This window comes from Suncus etruscus, chromosome 2 (genome assembly GCF_024139225.1).
Source record: "Suncus etruscus isolate mSunEtr1 chromosome 2, mSunEtr1.pri.cur, whole genome shotgun sequence".
Classification (NCBI taxonomy): Eukaryota; Metazoa; Chordata; class Mammalia; order Eulipotyphla; family Soricidae; genus Suncus; species Suncus etruscus.
In genome coordinates, this window is record NC_064849.1 from 164,825,142 (window position 1) to 164,846,919 (window position 21,778).

Consider the following 21,778-nt stretch of genomic DNA (forward strand, 5'->3'; position numbering starts at 1 on the left):
CAAATTGTATTATTTAAATTATTTTAAAATAATAAGTAACATTTATTGAACATTATGCAAAACTAAGTACAGGGGCCGGAGAGAAACACAGCAGTGGGGCATTTGCCTTACATGCAGCCAATCCGGGAGGGACCTGGTTTGATTCCTGACATCCCGTAAGGCACCTCAGCCTGCCAGGGGCAATTTCTGGGTGCAGAGAGATCCAGGATTGACCCCTGAGTGCCACTGGGTGTGGCCCCAAAACGAACCAATCAATAAATAAAGTTTTTAAAAAATGGCGAGGTGGCGCTAGAGGTAAGGTGTCTGCCTTGCAAACACTAGCCAAGGAAAGATGGCGACCGCAGTGGTTCGATCCCCGGCATCCCATAGGGTCCCCCCAAGCCAGGGGCGATTTCTGAGCGCGTAGCCAGGAGTAACCCCTGAGCATCAAATGGGTGTGGCTCGAAAAACCAAAAAAAAAAAAAATGTAAGTACTAAGTACACTAAATACTGTTTGGGAGGTGGGGCCTGGGCCACATGAATGGTGCTCAAGGTTTATTCTGGCTCTGTGCTCAGAGATCACTCCTAGCAGTGCTCAGGGGACTACATGCTGTGGACTAAATCTGGATCAGCAGCAGAAAGCAGCCAAGAGTCTTACCTTTGGTATTATTTTTCTGGCTCCACACGATATATATTAACACATTTAGAAACTAAGTAAATAAGCTTTAGTCAGGAGACATAAATTGGAATTTAATCATATTCTTCGTCCAGAGTACAGACTTTCTGTTTAGTTTCCCATGTGCCATGAATAATATGTTAAGAATGTAGAATTCGGTGCCGGAGCAGTAGCACAACAGTAGGTTGTTTGCCTCGCACACGGCTGACCTGGGACAGACCCGGGCTCGATCCCTGGCATTCCGTATGGTTTCCCAAGGGTACCAGGAGCAGTTTCTGAGTAACTGCCGGATATGGCCCCAAAACAAAAAGAATAATAATTTAGAATTCAAAACTCATACAAACAAAAACACTCAAGTCACTCACCACTTTTGAAGAATTCAAATTAAAACAATACAAAAACCAACAACTTTTTGAGAAATACGAACTAAATGCTAGTAAAGTTCAAAGTCGGTATAATTAATTCTTGATAAGACTTTTCACAAAGTAATGACATTTGGTTCCAAAAGGGTGGGGAGAAGAGGAGAAAAATTAAGTCCAGGAAGTTAGAGTAGAGTCAAGCTGTTAGGTCCAAGTGGATACCATCGAAGAAACTTAGAATTTACTGTACTAAATATTTGAAAATAAAGGAAAAATTAATAGGATCAGGGTTCAACTTAGTAATAAATAAAATAAATTCAACTAGCCAGAACTGTTAAAGAGAGGTTAAAATAAAAAAATTGAGACAGTAGCATTAGTTAGGACACCACTGAAATAGAGAGATGAAGATGATTAAAGTATGAAAAAAGATAATGAAGAGTCATTTTCATGGCGGAGAAACTGGAACTTGACATTAAAATTTATGAAAAAGCAACAGCACTTAATAGAAATTGTGACAGATTTCATGATTTTAAAATCCACAATAGAGCTTGGCACTACATGGACCAATTTTCATATAATAAGTCATTTCATTTAGAAATACAAAATAGCAATGTAACTTTCTTAAGTTTGTTTATTTTGGTCATATTTATACTATTTTTGTTTATTTATACATAAAACTAATAAACACGCAACAATTTCTTCTTTGAAAGTGGGACCTAAAAGACTACTCTTCCTAGAACCCCAAAGAACTAATTTATTTACTGTATATTTTATTAATAGATGAGGGTTAAGACTTTGATAAAGTCCTAGCTCTCATTTGATGTCAGCAGCAAAGTACCACAGCTGCCATCTACAGTCTTAAAACATATTTATATGAAAAATAAATAAATAAAAACATATTTATATGAGTACCAAATGTCACCTCAGATATCTTATCTTTGCGCTGAGAAAATCAGTTTATCTTGTTAATGTTTGTATTAGTACCTATCTCAAGACAGACACATCTAAAGTCAATAATTTGTTTTAAACAATTAAACTCTATCTCATGGTGATTTAATAAAAATTATAACATAATTTTTTATAAATGCCACTAGTGCTATGATTGTGAAAGAAAACATTTAACATAAGGCAAAGATTATAATAAGTACATTAAAAATAGCAATTGATGCTGTTTTTAATGCAAGAATTCATGGCTACTTCAAGCTGTTGAGAGAAAACAAAACAAAGATTCCATTTTTCTTAAAAAAAATTAAATCTAGCAACATTTAAGTAATGAATAGACAGTAACAGGAATCAAATATCTAGTAGTTCTCCAATTTGACATTTTCTCCCAAAACAAAAATAATCTTTAAAAATAACTTCATAAATTCAATAGCATGCATACTTATAACAATGTTGGGAACAATAGTAAAGATTGCGGAGTTGATCATTATATAATCTACAAAAATAAAAGCATTCTGATCAATTTAAGAACTACAGTTTTTAGATATAAATTTTCATTTCAACAAATTAAAGATCTCAATTGTTAATGAATGTAATTAATTCACCAAAATTTTTTTGCTGAGGGGCTGGAGAGATAGCAGGGAGGTAGGGTGTTTGCCTTGCATGCATGCAGAAGGACTGCAGTTCAAATTCTCATACCCCATATGGTCCCCCCGAGCCTGCCAAGAGTGATTTCTGAACACAGAGCCAGGAGGAAACCCTGAGCGCTGCTGGGTGTGACCCAACCCCCCTCCGATTTTTTTTTGCTGAATTAGTGAATTGAGTCTGACCAACAGGTGGTGCTCAATCTCCGTTTATAAAAAAAATAGTCTCAAAAACATTTCCAGTACAATGAAACCATTTTTATTCTGATAATTCCTAAAAGTCAAACATCATAATTAAACAATAAATAGGAACTATTTAAATTGCTTTTCTCTTGAGAAGAAACATAATTTTGTATACTCTACAAAAGAATTTTAATTTTAAAATCATCTGACCACTCACGCATCAAAGGAAGATATAGTTTGAAGGTTTTTTTATGTTGCTAAAATAATTTTTAAGATCAAAATTTATTAATTTAAGATAACATTTACTGCAAAATAATGTAAAGAAATCTATAAATAAATATTAAGTTTATAGTGTTCACTATAATTTAAGAAAAAACTAATTTTACCATTGTATACCAATTTAATTCTTGCTTTGGAAGTCTGAGTATTTAAAATTCTTCCATTTCTTTTCTAGTTTTACAAATAAAGCAAACTGTATTTTTTATAATTCTGGTTTTTACATGATATAATATTTATATAAGTAATTTAAGAACCAATTATATTGATAAATTCTAAATATAAATCATTCTCTGAAGCAGTATTTTTACTTTTTATCAGCATGATTAAACTATTTTATGGAGTCACTGCCACATATATTTTCAGCAGCACTATATCATATAACTTCTACTTATCCAATACTTAACTATTTTTTCTAAGGAAAAGAAAACAAACTACTATAGAAATTCTACAAAGTACAGCATGAGAAAAAAATAATCCAGAAAAAGAATTTTAATCTAGTCAAATTGCTGTTTTTGTGCTACTTAAAAAGGCATTAGTTAGCCAAAAGGTCAAAAAGAATACACTAATTAAAATTAGATTTTATAAAATCTGTATATATTAAGAAAGGTATTTCTATCTGCTAGTCAAAGGACAGCAGTAACAGAATAGGTTTGGTTCTCAACTAAAATCACGAGGAAATTAATGAGCTTTTTAGTTCTACTGAAAGAAATAAATCTCTAAGTTTCCCTTTACAAAAATTAAATGCCACTGATTACTAACTTGCTTAATCATGATAAAACAAAATCAACTCAAATTCATTTTAAGAGATGGGAAGCAATGTTATAATCAGAAGGGGGAATTTTTTTTTAAATAGCAAAGCTCTCAATCAACTAAAAATATGGTTCACCCCTAAAAGAACACTATCTTCCTCAAAATTAATTTAGAGAATAACAAGCTTCACAATTCACAATTCAATCTTTTAAAGCTGATAGTATTTCACTATCATTAATCATTTAAATCCTTATGCATTCTCAAAATAAAACATAACTTAAAATTTAGAGAGTTCAGAATTAATATACACACATTTATTTTTTCCCTTTTTGCACATCCACACTGAAATACTGGCAAAGTAGCCAAAAAGTATTGACATTTAAAATTAAGTTTTACATCATGTCAAAATGTCATCAGAATACAAATAGATTTTTCTTCTGTTACATAACTGCCAGTATTGACACTACTTTATTAGTAGTACACACACACCCCCAAAACCCCCAAAACATTTGTTGCTGTTCTACAAGTTTATTTAGTCGATATTTTACCCAAATTTTATTTTTCATTTAAACTGATGGTAGCATCACAGCTTTATGGCTTACCAAACTACCTGCAGTACTTAGTACCTTACACAGATTCCTCTCTTCTACTGCCTAAATAATGCTGAGACTCCAATCCAAAACCTAAGATAACATTAATGTATTTTACGTTAATACAGAATAATTTTAAACTGTTGAAGTCTGGTTTTGTTTATGTCAACACAAGCAAATTCACATGACAAGACATACATTAGAGAAAGAAAATGCTTAAATCACAATGTAAAGTACTAAAAAAAGAATGCCAGTGCTTAGGCTTATTCAAAATGATCCTTTTATTAAGGACATATTTTTCCTTAAAAAAAACACTGACTTATACTTTTCAATAATTACTGAAATGAGCATCTATACTTTGAAATGCAAAATATATTAAAAATTATTGTTAAAACAAGTCTAGTACGTCTATTCAGAATTGGCTGCTTGTCCAGTAAGGCCTGGATCCCTAGGAAAGTATCCACTCTGCAGGAGCTGAGTGAAGCAGTGTATGTGAAATCCCAAGGATCCAGGAGGAACTAAATAGCGTGGAACACAATAACACGATAAAATGTCAGTCGAGTGTCTGAAAAAAAGGGTAGATGTCATGGAAAAACCATTAGATATTTCTTCCCAAAACATCTGAAAGGATGGGCAAATGAACCTAACTGTCCTACACTGAAATGAACTTTTCAAGCTCAAAAGCAAGGGTCCATTAATATCGCAAACTCTAATAATATTTGAGTTCTGTCACCCACAATTTTTAAACCAGAAGGAGATGGTAATGTATTGTGTTTCATTTCTAAAGATCTTTTTACTGCTTGGTTACTGCTAATTGATACTATTGGTTATTACTGGCTGGTTCTGCTAGTAATGAGTTAATATTTACATCAATGATCAAAATTGTCCTGTATTTTAAAGTAATTTGCAAAAGTTTTATTCAGTGATAGTACATCTTCTACTTGATTAAAAATATTAAAATATACACACACGTGTACAGAAGATAATAATTCATTTAATAAAATCAAATGTAGAATGTTTAACAAAGATATTCTACTAAAGTAATCCAATTCAGAGACAGATTCAGGACTATTTTAACTTCATGTACCATTTTATAAATGGAACAATGAATACTTTAAACAAATCACAGTGACTTGAAATGTGTGGGCTAAATAATCTAATCTATAGCAGGCCAGCTGTTAAAAATAAAATATTTCAAAAAATGTTTCTTTTATACACCTCTATGTAATTTATTTCTATTTAATTATATCCATATAACTTATCTCTATGTAATTATCTCTATATAAATGTTTGATTATTTAAATCATAAATATCCTATATCTTAAGATCTGTATTTATACTTAAAATTTATTTTTATTTTACCACAACAATTTGAGAAGCCCTGAAGCACAGTTCCTAGAACTACAAATTATTAATTACCATAAAATAACTTAAATATTTGTCTTATTTTACATATAAAAAGGCAGTAAAGAGATTAAAAAAAAAAAGAAAGATTTGTATTTCTGGTTACCTCTCTATTACCTAAAGTTTGAACAGTGAAGGTCTACATGGAATTGTTCTGTCTACAGATCAAAATTCTTTTAGTTTAAAAACAGTGATGACTCAAGATTAAAGTTAAGAATTGTAGTTTATAAAATATTAAAGATATGCTTCAGTATGTTACGTATTAAAATAATACTTAAAATATTATCTAATTAGATTACATAACATAAAAATATAATCAAATATATGTATATAAGAAAAACTAAAAGATCTAATATTTTCTATGAAATAAGCATTAATAATTATGTAGGCACTTAGCATTTTAGCTGTAAGTTTTTAAATTCATTTTGGTGTTCCCTGATTTAAGGAAAACTACATATAGAAATCAGAAGTCTGAAAAACAAAAAGGAAATTACTAGTCTGTCTTTCCTATTAATTCTGTGACCATTTGTTTTAATTTGTTCTTCAGTTTTCTACTATCCATTCTTAAAAATAACTGGGTACCTATTTAAATAAATGAATCACATAATTAGAAAAATCAAAGATGAGTACTAAAATACTAATGAATTTGCATACTAATGAAAAATAATTTTAAAACAAGTCATTTTTAATGCAGAACTATTGTTATCATTTTAATTGCAAACCAGTCTTAATTCAATCAAATTTCTTGTCTGTTGTCATTATTGTTGTTTTCGGGGTTAAACTCAGTACTGTTCAGGGGTTATCCCTGGTTCTAAACTCAGGAACTACTTTGCCAGGCTCCAGGGTTAATGCAGGATGCCAGTAATGGAATCCAGGTCAGCCACATACAAGACAAATGTCCTGCCCACTGTACTATCTTATTTCTTCAGCCTGTCAAATAATTTTGTTTTTGTTTGTTTGTTTTGATTTTTGTTTTTTGGGCCACACCCAGCAGCACTCAGGGGTTTCCTGGCTCAAAACTCACTCCTAGAAGGCTCAGGGGACCATATAGGATGTTGGGGATCGAAACTGGGCCCATCCCAGGTCGGCCACGTTCGAGGAAACACCCTATCGCTGTACTATGACTCCAGCCCCTCAGATACTTACTCTTAAGAAATCAACACTGGAAAAATAATGTTTATTCTTGAATAGGTTACATAATACTTCAATTTTCCTAGTAAGTAACTAGTTTCTAAGTGACACATTTGGGTTTTGTTTTTGGTTTTTTTTTTTTTTTTTTTTTTTTGGTTTTGGGGTCATACCCTGCAGCACTCAGGGGTTATTCCTGGCTCTACCCTCAGAAATCGCTCCTGGCAGCCTCAGGGAACCATAGGGGATGCCAGGATTCGAAACACCATCCTTCTGCATGCAAGGCAGATGCCCTACCACCATGCTATATCTCCGGCCCCCAAAGTGACACAATTTTTAAATTTAAAAAAGTCATCAAAAGTTTGGAATCTATGAACCAGAGCAATAGGAGGTAGGGCATTTGACTTGCATGGAGCGGGATCAAATCCCTGCATCTCAAATGGTCCCCTGAGTAATTTCTGAGCACAGAGATAGCAGTAACCCCGAGTACAACAGGATGTGGCCTAAAAATAAATAAATAAATAAATAAATAAATAAATAAATAAATAAAGATTGGAATCTGGAATCTGTAAGAGCTCGGGATATCTATTTCTAGAATGATCCTTCATATATCTTTCTGAAAAACATGCCATAAATTTGGGCCAATCATTAATCATCTGGTCAATTCCAATTAAGCCGAAAATACTGATGCCATCAATGTAACTAAACACATGTACAGAATAATAAAATTAGTAAAATAGGCACAAAATGTAACAATTAGTTCTTTTTTTTTTTTTAATTTTGGGCCACACCCAGTGGCATTCAGGGTTTACTCCTGGCTATGCACTCAGAAATCGTCCCTGGCTTGGGGGACAATACGGGATGCCGGGAGATCGAACTGCAGTCTGTCCTAGGTTAGACATGCAAGGCAGATGCTCTACTGCTTGCGCCACTGCTCCAGCCTCCAAAATATAATAATTAGTTCTTTATGAATGCAGTCATCAAAAGTCAAAAAACTTTCCAAGGATGCATCAATATACTATAAAAATAATTGCTCTCAAAGTTACCATGATATTCAATTTTGATTTACAAGATAACTTTCAACAACCCCCAAATTAAAGTTAAAAATGCATTTGATGGGCCAGAGAGATAGCATGGAGGTAGGGTGTTTGCCTTGCATGCAGGACAGTGGTTTGAATCCCAGCATTCCATATGGTCCCTGGAGCCTGCCAGGAGTGATTTCTGAGCGTAGAGCCAGGAAGTAACCTCTGAACACTACCAAGTGTGAATCAAAAATAAATAAAATAAAATATATTTGCTTGGGCCTGGAGAGATAGCACAGTGGCGTTTGCCTTACAAGCAGCCGATCCAGAACCAAAGGTGGTTGGTTCGAATCACGGTGTCCCATATGGTCCCCCGTGCCTGACAGGAGCTATTTCTGAGTAGACAGCCAGGAGTAACCCCTGAGCACTGCCAGGTGTGACCCAAAAACCAAAAAAAAAAAAAAAAAAAAAAAAAAACACATTTGCTTCTTGTTTCTAGTAAGGTATCTTGGAACCTTTCCAATGAGCTTCAGCCTAAGCATATATTAACCCTTTTTAAAAAGTAAATTGCCTTATTATTAATTGCCTAGGCTTGAACAACTTTGAAAACATTCAGTTATAAAACATAGTTCTATATATAGAAATGAAAATTTTCATCAAACCAAATACCTACAATTGAGATAAGAGATCTTCATCAAACCCTTGAACCATTTAAGAAATTCAAGTTTTAAGTAAAAGAAGTTTATTATGTGAATTTATAAGTATCATGATTTTTTTACTGTTATTAAATCTATTTATATCTTATTACATGTTTAAGTATACAGAAATAAAACTTTAAGAAACAGGATATTTTTAATTTATGGGCTACCCTACTATAAAACTTCTGTCCAGAACTCAACATAGTATCCTTTATAGGTTATATATTTATACATAATATCCTTTATATATTATGTTACATAATATATGTTGAATATAAAATATATATTATCCTTTAGATGTAGGCTATATTTATATTATATATTATATTATATTTATCTTATATAAGTAAGCTCCATTTTAACCTATAGAACTCCATTATATAAATACTAAATTTTAAATTAAAAGTTACACTTTATAGTACAATGATAGCTCATTAATAATTCACAATTTTATTTTAAAAACTGCAGAATTTTAATATAAAAATATCAATACCAGACATAAGATTACATGTTTTTTAAAAGATAATATTCTAAATTCCAAATACTACTATTTAAAAAAAGACTAGTGCATGAAATAGTGTAACTTCATTGTTACCATGTACAATTTATTCTGATTCAGACCCAGGTATTATTAGCAACAAGACTAAATGATTAAGCCTTAATATAAATAATATTCCTAATACACATAAGGATACTGAGATTCACAGTATATTTCTAAGTATAGTTCCTTTTTTTCAACTATGATTTCTAAATTGACAGATATAAAACGTATATAACCATATATAGTGAGTGCAATGTATGGCTGAAAACATAAAACTACAGCATATTTCTAATCCCAGCTCAATTCCATTTTACCAGATGACAGACATACCCTCAAATTTATTCACCCCTGACAGCACTGCCTATTCCGTTGATTTTTTTAAAATCTTCCAACTTTAGGCAAATGCAAGCAAATATAATTAAATTGCTTTTACTGTGGAAATGACTAATTTTAAAAGAGGTCTATTTGTTTTTTATGTTTTTACTTCAAGTAAAGATTTGTTCCTCTTAAAATGGTTTCAAAATAGATGTGAAAAAAATATATGTGTTTCAACTATAGAAGCAGTTTTCAACATTTATTCAAGGGATTCTCAGCCAAAATCTACTCAAGATATATAAAAGATCAAAACTATTTCAATACTAATGATATTAATTTCCATTTCTATCCATTTTCTGAATATATAGTAAAGTTTGTCAGGAATGATTTAACCTGTGATATCACCATCAATATGAGGACTGGTGGTATGTATGTATGCTTGCAAATTCAAATTTTCTCATTCTTACCACCAAATGAAAAATGTAAAAAATGTAGCAATAGGGATTAAAGGGGGAAGGAGATAGGAGAGGGAAAAAATGTAGCAATATAAAAAAAGCTCTTTGTAGTCTTTGATAATTTTAAAAGAAATGACCAGAGGAAACTGATCACTGCTTACTAATTTTTATGGAAAGATCATATATTCCTTTCCCCTTTTCTTTCATAAGAAACATAGATCACTTTATTTTATTTATTACAATTTTAAGTTCAACAAATAATCACAAATATTAAACATTTAAAGTAATTTGAAATAGTAAACAGTCAGATTTTCCATGTGAATTCTACTATATCCTTTTAAAATTAAATATTTTTCAATTAGTAGCATTTAATCATAACCATTTTTCCATTAATTTGAGTTACTAATTTTGCTTTACTAGTCATAGTTTAATGTTATCCACATTTATTATATCAGTAGGCAAACCTGATAGGTTAACTCAGCATTTAGAAGCTAACCAAAACATTAATTGTCATTTATAATTGTTTTCTAAGAAACAATTTAACTAGATTAAAAACAAATTTGTTTTAAAAAAAGTAAAACTATCACTTTCAGTGAATATTTCTGACTTAATTAAATCTCTTTACAAAATATATAAGCATAGATATCTGCTTTAATTTTCTCCTTATCTTACCAAGAATTCAAATTAATTTCAAAGACAGGAAAGTCTCTTATTTTAACTAAATAAGTCTCTTATTTATAACTAAACCAGAAAGCTGCTCTTCTGCATCTGTTTCTATCTCCCACACAGTATCCTCCTTTTCTGTTACTCATACCTGAGCTTTATACAGACACAACTTTGAAAATCAGTCCAATTCCCCCTAAGGAGAAGTTATATTTTCCTCTGCCTCAATGATATTTACATTTTTGAATTAGGCGATAATTATTGCATGTCTGAAATAAAGCTCTTCTATTAGGAACTGACTAATTTTCTCTGTGTAACTCCTGGGCAAGAATTTTGATCAGTTTTGGGAAAGGTCACTTCCTGAGCTTTACTTTCTCCTGTCTAAAAAAAGAGGAGACAATGCCTACTTTATAAAGATGTCATAATTCAACAGGTCTATAAAAATGTGCCTTGTGGAAAATAGAGAAAGGAATCTGAAGCAAGGAACGGAGAAAATAAAAGGCATGTTCAGAAAAACCACATATGGATTCAGCTAAGAGTCGATTAGCAAGAGCAGCGATTGCTAAGCAAAAGTCACACAGGAGGAATGCGGACAACAACCTGACATAGAAGCATAGGTTCTCTTCTCTGAGAGAAAAGAATCTTTGAAGAGTTTTTACACAAGAATGAGTACACAGATGAAAAGGATTGAAGGAAGCAGGTAGGTAAGATAAGAAGCAGGTACAACTTGAATTTTGGGCATGCTCAGTGTAAGTGGAGAATAAGACCAAGAGAATTATTAAACAGTCCAGGGAATAAGTGAAGTCAGATGCAAGCAGATGTTAAGCTCAGACTTTCCCAACGGCTTCTGATTGATCCAAAGAAACAGCCATCCATTTTTCCATCCAAAGGTCCTAAAAACAATATTGTCCTTCACCATGTAGTGAATCTGACTGCTTTCATTCCTATCTTTTAAAAACATCAGTTTGGTCCAACAAATTTTTATCAAATATGAAAGGCTTATGATTGAGAGTGCTTAAAGACAGAATAATACTGGTATAATGTAGACTCGGAGCAGACTTCATTATCCAAAGATAGTTACATTCAAATGTTTAAAATCTTATTAATAGCTGTTTACATAGATGGAGTATAGAATAGTATAGAAGATCTTTTTGCTTTAAGGATATTAAAGGATAGTTTCATATATTTTCTTGGAAAATATGGATGTATACTTACTGTTATATTCTGGGCGATTACTTCCCAGTGTTTCTAGTTAGCCTTAAAAATCAATTTGTAGAGAAATGACTACATTGTGAACTATCCTAACAATGAGAATGTCAAGGGAAATAGAAAGCCTGTCTAGAGTACAAGTGGGGGTAGGGTGGAGACATTTGGGACATTGGTGGTGGGAATGTTGCACTGGTGATGGGGGGTGTCCTCTTATATGACTGAAACCCAACAACAATCATGTTTGTAACCAAGGTGCTTAAATAAAATATTATTTAAAAAATAAGAATTAATTTGTGGGGGCCATTAATTTGTATGGAGGCAGGATGTTTGCCTCACATGCAGAAGGACGGTGTTTCAAATCCCAGCATCCCATATGGTTCTGTGCTTGCCAGGAACGATTTCTGAGTGCAGAGCCAGAAGTAACCCCTGAGCATTGCCAGGTGTGACCCAAAGAGCAACATCAAAAGAAGAATTAATTTGTGGGAAACAGAGAAGAAGTGCGGCTGACCTGAGTCCAATCTTGGTGTCCCATGTGATCCTCCAAGCCCCACCAGGAGTGATACCTGAATACAGTGTCAGGAGTAAACACAGATCTAGCAACAAAACAAAACAAATTTTCCATGCTGTGCAACGAATAATAAAAATGACGATGACAATGATGATGATGATGGTGATGTTAGGCTATATATAAATCATGAAAGGATAAAAGTTTAATTTTACCACTTTGTAGATCTTTTGTCACTTTAGGTTTAACAGTTTGCTGTAATATAGAGAACAGTAGTTAACATAGATTTTGGTGCCTAGCTTCTAACGTTGGCTCTGAAATTTACTAGTTGTCATTGTTCTATGCTTCGTTTCAACATTCAGAAAATGGAGTTGATAATACCTGTCTCTTGGACATTAAGAATAGTTCTAATTAGTTAAAATTTGTAAAGTGCTTCACAAAGGAGTGATTTAAAAGCACTGCTGGAAAGCCTCCCCCCCACCAAAAAAGAAGGAAGCCAGAGTGATAGTACAGTGGGTAGATAGGGCACTTGTCTTGTAAACAGTTGGTTCCATCCCAGGCACTCCATGGGGTCCCCCATGCCTACCAAGAATGAGCCCTGAGCCAGAATGAGCCAGAAGCTCATCACCAGGTGTGATGGCAAAGCAATGTAAATCAAATCTCGATATAAATTGACTTTAATAATGATGACTTTCTCAACCTTCTCTTCGGCCCTTTTGTTTCATAACCTGAGGAATTCAAGTCTTACTCCTGGCTGTGTATTCAGAGATCACATCTGGTGGTGCTCAGGGAGCATATGTTATACCTGAGGCTGAAGCCACTACCTGATTTGTTATACTCTTCCAGACTCAGTTGTCACTGGTTCCTAAATCTTTTCCTTTCACTTTTTACTTTTGCATATTCCACACCCAGAAATGCTCAAGGGCTACTGCTGGCTCTAAGCTTAAGAGCTTCCCTTGGCAGTGCTCAGGGGACCATGCAGAACCAGGGATCCAACCCAGGCCTGTTGCATGCAAAGCATGTTAGCCAGACTTATAAACTATACTTCCATCACTCTGCTTCATGGACTCCAAAAGTAAGAATCTAAGATCACTATCAGGACAAATATTCCTTTATTTAACAATTGTACCTAAATACATATAATACAGAAATTTTACAGATTTTTCACCATAAAAGATAATTATCTTAATATAGTTCCTTTAACATTGTGCATATGTATGTATATATATGTATGTTAGTGAAGAGGCACAACCAGTGGTGCTAAGGGTATATCCCCAGTCCTGTGGTCAGGGGTCACATCTGGCAGTGCTACTACAATCACATAAGATACTGGAGATAGTATCAGAAGCAGCTGCTGCGAAGGCAAGAACCCAAACCCCTGAATATATATTATCGTCTCACAAAATATTTTAGAAATTGATTTTTCAGAAAATGTTTGTGGTGGGGCCGGGCGGTGGCGCTAAAGGTAAGGTGCCTGCCTTGCCTGCACTAGCCTTGGACGGACCTCGGTTCGATCCCCCGGTGTCCCATATGGTCCCCCAAGCCAGGAGCAACTTCTGAGCACATAGCCAGGAGTAACCCCTGAGCATTACCGGGTGTGGCCCAAAAAAAAAAAAAAAAAAAAAAAAAAAAAAAAAAGAAAGAAAATGTTTGTGGTTAAGTGAATTTAGTTATCCAGCCAAAAATATTAATTCTTCTGTAGTATAAATAAAATCCTATTATATATCACATAAAATTGAACTTATATATTTCAAGTTGCTGAAAGGTAATCTTTATATAAAGTTTATTACAAATTGACATGCTAAAAGCAGTTTCTGTTGGACAAAATAGTCTTCGTAAAATTCAGCTTTATCTTAACCTATTGAAGCATCTTAGTTATAATGCAAAGTTGCTTCTCTGTGATATTTATTCCCAATGGAATACTATTCAGCCACTTAGAAAAAATATAAGAGATCATGCCATTCAGGTCATAACAAATAGAACTTAATTATGCAAATTGAGATAGTTGGTGAAAGAAAATTATCAATTTCATAAATATATGTATAAAATTAAAGCAAACAAAGTAGAAAGAGGACATAAAGAAGAAAGGAAAGAGAAGGGAAGGAGAGGGGAAAAGAAAAGGAGCAAGGGAGGATAAGGAGGAAAGGAAGGGAAAGATTTAGGGTAGCATTAAAGTTTTGGGATGAATCCTATACAAATTAATGTGTTACAACTCTATACTGAAGTATTCAAATATATTACTAAAATTTTATAATATAAAACAAACAACCCAATATTTAAAATAGCAGAAAAGTATGGGAACCAGCTGCTTCTTTAGAGAAATGTTGTTATAAAATTTGATAAATAAAGAAAAGGCAGGCCCTTCTGATGGTGCTTTTGGGTTGCTAGGGTATAACCCTAGGAGTGGTATTGCTGGATCATATGGAAGCTCAATTTCTAGATTTTTGAGAAATATCTATATGGTTTTCCAAAAAGGTTGGACTAGTCGACATTACCACAATCAGTAAATGAGAGTCCCTTTCTCCCTGCATTCATGCCAGCACTGATAATTTTTTTGTGTGTGATATGTTGACAATCTCTGTGGTATGAGATCATCTCATTGCTATTTTGATTTGCAACTCCCTAATGATTAGTGATGAGAAACATTTTTTCATGTGTTTTGGCTATCCATATTTCTTCTTTGAGGAAAAGCCCTCTAAATTCCTATGTTCATCACAGCACTATTTACAATAGCCAGAATCTGGAAACAATCCAAATGCCTGAGAACAGGGAAGTGGATGAAGAAACTGTGGTACATCTATACAGCAGTTAAAGAAAATGAAGTCATGAAATTTGCTCATACATGGATGGATATGGAAACTATTATGCTGAGTGAAATGAGTCAAGGGAAGAGAGATAGACAGAGAATAATCTCACTCATTTGTGGGATATAAGAAAAATAAAAGATAGTATGGTAATAATATACAGAGAAAATAGAGATGAGGGCCAGGAGGACCAGTCCGTGGCAGGAAGTTTGGCACAAACAACAGAGAGTACAGTTAGGGTAGAGAAGCTATGACAATGATAGTTGGAACTGATCACTCTGGACAAGAACTAAGTGTTGAAAAGAAATAAAATGATATGCATGGTACTCCTTCAATAACAATAGTGCAAACCACAGTGTCAGAGAGAGAGAGAGAGAGAGAGAGAGAGAGAGAGAGAGAGAGAGAGAGAGAGAGAGAGAGAGAGAGAGAGACTGTCTGGCCCATAGGCAAGCAGGAGGCAAAGTAGGAGGGAAACGGGATATTGGTGGTGGGAAATGTGCACTGGTGAAGGGTGGTGTACATTATATGACTGAAATTCAACCATGAACAATTTCGTAACCACAGTGCTTACATAAAGTAACTATTAACAAGTTTTGTTAGTATCTCTAATTAGCTATAATTATATCTTAACTTATGTGATAAACCATGGCATTTAAGAACCATATGAAAGGACACATCCAATAAGATCTGACTTCTTACTTACAGATGATTCCAATAAATGTTCTGCTCTACTTAGTTCTATAAAGTTTCAAATACAACCTTGACTCATTTTCACCCCATCTACCAAACTGCTGTTTCTCACTTTTTAAATTACCAACTAACATTAAAGAATGAAAAATTATGTATCTATATTAGTAAGAATAAGGTTGGTAGTAGTAAACATAATAATAGGAGCCAGAGAATTATTAACAGTAATAAATAACGCTAGTCTTCATTTTGAGTACCTAGACTCAGACTCATGCATCACACATGATGCACACGGAAACTGCATTAATCCTATGAGTAAATGTTAATCCCATTTTATGGCTAGAAAATATATGGTTCAAGAGCTTAACCTTTCTCAAGATGATCCTGGTTATAAGTGGTAGAAAAGAAATTCAAACCAAGTCTGCATCACTATTAGCATCCTGATTCCTCTTTAATATTCTGCCATCAAAACATATTTTAAATGTAAAAATGTTGGTAGAATTATAAATCTGAATTTGAAAACTCTCTTATGTATTATATTAAGTAATTACAGAATTTCTCAACTAACAATATAAATGTTTGTTACCTCTGCCTATAATTAGAAGAAAATTAACTTTTATTTTTAAATAATATTTTATTGAAACACCTTGATTACAAACATGATTGTGGGTGGGTTTCAGTCATGTAAAGAACACCACCCATCACCAGTGCAACATTCCCATCACCAATGTCCCAAATCTCCCTCCTCCCTATCCCACCCCCACCTGTACTCTACACTCACTTCTTTAATCTTTTTATATCAATTAAAGAAAAATCTTATTTGGGCTTAAAAAACAAATAATAAAGGTCAGAGCAATAGTACAGAAAGCAGAGTGATTGCCTGGTATACAGCTGATGTGGGTTCAATGTGCAGACACCGCATATATGTCCCAGAAGACTTGAAAGGAATTATCTGACCACAGAGCCAGAAGTAAGTCTGCAGCACTGCTGGATATGGACCAAAACACCAATAAAATAGTTAAAATTCCCCCTTCCCCCTCCCTCCCTCCTTCTCTCCTTCCTTCTCTCTCCCTCCCTCCCTCCTTCTCTCCTTCCTTCCTTCCTTTCTTCTCTCTCCCTCCCTCCTCTTCTTCCTTCCTTTCTTCCCTCCCCCTCCCTCTTCCCTCCTTCCCTCCCCTCCCCCCTCCTTCTCTCCTTCCTTCCTTCCTCCCTCCCTCCCTCATTCCTTCATCACATGAAAAGAGAGAAAAAGACAAAAAAAGAGAAAAAGGAAGAGAAAAAATAGTTAAAATTAAAAATAAATAAACCCAAACCCACTAATTACTAATTAATTACATTTTTGATGATTTAAAATTTTAAACATAGACATCATATATTTCAAAATAGACACAAAGAAAGCAAAAGCCATATACCATGAGAATACAAATTTATAAAGCTGAAGGGTAACCTGCCAATAGGTAGGAAATGATAAAATCAAATACCTTCTAACATCAACACTTTGAACTCTGAACTACAGTCCCACAAAATAATTGCAGATGAATTAGATAAAATATGGGGAAGTGCATTGGGCATAGCTAAAGGTATATTATAGAGATGACATAATAATATGAAACTAAGCATGTAACAATAATAGTTAAATAGAATATGACGGATAAATAGAATGAACTACAAGGTTTTAAATAGTATAATCTATTTATTGAAGAAGAATCAAACATGATAGTTTTAGAAACAGTTACAAAATAATGCTTTTATTTAATAAATTAAATTAGCATCACATTTGTAACTAAATCCATCAACATAAAATAAGGCAAAAACAAATTAACAATTATAGATAATTGAAAAAACTATAAAAATATTTTGCCATGTACTATATAATGTATCTTGTATAATTAAAGGTCTCATGCATTGACATTTATAACCAGAAAAATAATGTATAGCTGCTCAAGGGACAGCTCAGTGGCTTCGAATGCCTTACAGTGTCTGCCTTACAGTGGTCCTCAAACTTTTTTTTTTTTCAAATATGGAACGCTTCACGAATTTGCATGTCATCTTTGTGCATGGGCCATGCTAATCCTCTCTGTATGGTTCCAATTTTAGTATATGTGCTGCTGAAGCGAGCACATGGTCCTCAAACTTTTTAAACAGGGGACCAGTTCACTGTCCGTCAAACCGTTGGAGGGCCTGACTATAGTAAAAACAAAAAACTATGAACAAACTCCAATGCACACTGCATATATCTTATTTTGAAGTGAAGAAACAAGACGGGAACAAATACAATATGTGGCCTACAGGCAGTAGTTTGAGGACCACTGCTACACACACACACACACACACACACACACACACACACACACACACACACACGCCACATGTCCAGGCTTGACAATTCTGCTATGTGAGCCTGGCTGTGAACTCCACAGCAACTATCAGCCATACCACAGCCTGTGTGAGAGCACAACTAATGGTCATCATCCCCATTGGGTAAGCATAGCCAAAAAGTCTAACAACTGGCAAACCCCTAGCAAGCACTACAACCTGGGCAACTCTGAGGGGCTTATGTAGAAGCACCACACAGCTAACAAAGCACAACCTTTGGTAGTACCTTGCATTCCAATTTGTTGCAAACTCCACCTCCTGGTGAGCACCAAATTAAAATGTGTGAGCACCACAATCAAACATGGATGACTCACTGATATCAAAACTAAGGGGAGGAAGAGGAAAGAAACTATCAAAATACTACTCACACACTAAGATGTATGTGTAAAGAAAAGAAAGTGAAGTATAAAGTAAAAAAGCAGAAATGATTTAAATAGTAAACAGTTTTATGCTTCCCAGTAACAAAGAATGAATGCTCGATGACATTATGCATGAGACAATGATCAGAATACATTAAAGTACATTTTATGAAAACACAAAGAAAACATATATACATAGAAAAGGGCTGAGTGTAGTGTATTCATTCAGATACAAATAGTGATGATTGCTGCCATTTGTGCTCTATAGCTTATAAGCTTTCTTTAGAATATATTGATTTTATAATTTACAAAAGCAAAACAAAGAAATGAAAAGGATTCTTTACTTCTCGTTTCCTTATATTTAATGTAACACACGTTCAATAACTAATACTCCAAACTTTTATCAAAATGCAAAGAATCAATCTAAAATTTAGTTCAGATATTACTAAGGTGGTCTTTTGTAAGGGTTAAAACTGAGACTCTATGGTTCTCAGTACTTACTATTAATAATGATTTCTCAGGCAAATAATTCCAACACTACACCTTCACCATTGCTACTTTTAAACAATTCTGTTTGAGGATAATTCTGGTCATCCTATATATCACCAGTATATTCTGTATATGATTTCCTACAGATTACTTTTACCATAAGGTCTCACAAGTTCCCACGTAAGATTTCTGGGTGAACTATTTTCTTCAAAAATTAAAAAATAGATAGTTGTTGACAAGAACAATGCATTATACTCTTACCATGACTCTAAAACAAATTACTCAACTTCTGTTATGTTTCACTATCTCCTATTACAATATGTAACAACAATTTATTGCTCAGAAATAATTTTAAAATATTCTGTCCATTATTTGTCTACTTTATTTACATTTAATTTCCATCAAAGCAACTTCCAAAATATTTAATTGTGTCAGAAACTGCCATTTAAACTATCATTTCAGTAAATAAAATTGTGATTACCGTATATAAAATTTAAATATACTAGTAACGTATATTTTAAAAATTCTTCCCATTAGAACTTGAGTAATTTTTTTTAATTTTGAAAATATTACTCAAACGTTTGCATTTAAAAACTATTTAACTTTATTACAGACTCCTTCTCCTATTGGTATTAGACACCACCATTTATACTTCATTGTGCTATAAGCAGAGTTTATCTTGTTTTACAGAAAAAAGCTATGATGTGACCTAGAAGCAGCCCCTTTCTTGACATGCACATAGATGAATCTCTCACTATACACTGTGCCAGTTCAAATGTACCCTTCTTTTCTTTTTCTATCCAAATGTTTGGCAAACTCTTAACCACTGACATTTTGGCTTCAGTGTGGAATAGTGTAGGACTAAGAAACACAACTTAGTTTCATATGTGAAAGAAACAAAGAAATAGGGAAGGGATGTATCATTAAAAGTGCATACCTTTAGTTTCCTATTGCAGAAAAGTTAACTTACCTACCATTTCCTCACATAATTTCTCATCACTAATTATTTTCCTGTTCCTCCTTGGAAATGATTCAGGGAAGTATGTAGAAAATGACTTTGGGATTTGGGGTCCCAGAAATGCACCACTTGTGCATTTTCTTGGACTAAGCCTTTCCTAAGAGTCTTTTATTCTTTCTCCAAGTTCTTTTTTGCTATTAGTATAAACTCTTAACAAACCTCCAAAATAAAACCAAAAGTTACACTGAAGACAGAAAAAGAAATACCGATACTATATTTAGTCTTAGCTGAAGAAGAAAGAAATCCTAGGTATAATATATATGAAAAGCCAATAATGTAGCTTGGAAAAGGAGAGATGAAGCAGATGCCACAGAAAGCTGTATGTGCTCTGAATGTTTGCAGTATAAAAATTCTAGCCATAGTCTTGACCTCTAAACCAGAAATCCAGGCACATTTGCTCCTGTGCCCTGACACAACACTGCTAGGGTTCCATGTCACTAGACTAATCAGAACATCTCCTAAGAAAATTCTCTGAGAGAGAATTCTGGTTTGGAAGCAATGCTAATTCAAGGTGCCTAGAAATCACAACCTCATGATTACAGTTCTCACTAGAGAGGATTGTAGAGAGGCCCGAGAGATAGTGTAGCAGGTAGGGCCCTTGCCTCGTCCAGCTGACCCAAATTCACTCCCCAGCATCCCCTACGGAAGAGTAATCCCTGAGTAAGCATAGGGCAAAGCTAAAGGGGTATGATAGGGATGTTATAACATGAAACTAAGCATGTAACAATAATAAATAGAATATGACAGATCGATACAATTACTGATCAGGAGTAAGCCCTGAGTACTACAGGGTGTGACCCAAAAAACAAACAAAAGAGTACTGTTGGTTAGATTAATATTTTATGTAATCTATGCAATAATTTGTGTGATGATAGATTACACAAAGATTCCTAGAAAGAAATGCTATCCCGATTTCCACTCAACTCCTAAAAAAATTTCAACTCTTAAATAAAGTCAGCTCTTAACTGATGCACAAAACCGAGTTTGTGTATTTGTTGCTGGGGGCCACAGGGAACCATAGGGGATGGAGATTGATACACTGGTGACGGTGTGGTGAGAAAAGTATGTACGTGGGAAACCATAATTAATAATACTGTCAATCACTATATCTCAATTTAAAAGTAAAAAAAATTCTAGCCTTTGAATATTCTCCATTTGTATGCCAAGAACTACACACACATACATATATATGTATGTATAAACACACACATTGCAGGCAAGCACAACAATATAACAACAGTATTATGTACAAAAGCGATTTTTCTTTTCTATTTTTTAAAAAAGAATTTCTCACTAGGTTTCAATATCCTGAGTAGCAGATTACCCGATTATAGCAGAAGACAGCCCAATAGTGGGCTGGGAGTAATTTCACAAGTAGCTTCTATTTAAGCAGTCACACATACTATGACATACTATGACACTGCCCAAATGCAAAGCCATGGGCATAGAAACAAACTTTTATAAATGTGACTTCCATCTAAAGAACCCCTTAAAAGGTAAGGGGGGAAAGCCGGCTATTCCAAATCTGAATTTGTTATACTTTAAAGTAAATATAATATAATATAGTAAAAATTTTATCCTTTAAAATACTATAAAAATTTTTACAACTTTGACAAATACACAGCAATGACTTTTACTCTACTATTATTTGTTCCATATCCATATAAAGATTCTTTTCTCAGGTATTTACTTCAAGTGTTCCA

At 33.7% G+C, this 21,778-nt stretch overlaps 1 protein-coding gene and 1 non-coding gene across 2 annotated transcripts in view; both read right to left on the minus strand.

The window, feature by feature from the left end:
• The window catches only part of FBXL17 (F-box and leucine rich repeat protein 17), a 573,691-nt gene that overhangs the window by 451,085 nt on the left and 100,828 nt on the right, over nucleotides 1-21,778 (minus strand). The window lies entirely within an intron of this gene.
• On the minus strand, nucleotides 17,848-17,954 carry LOC126002134 (U6 spliceosomal RNA). Its single transcript, XR_007492909.1, has one exon. It is a non-coding gene; the product is annotated as a U6 spliceosomal RNA (small nuclear RNA).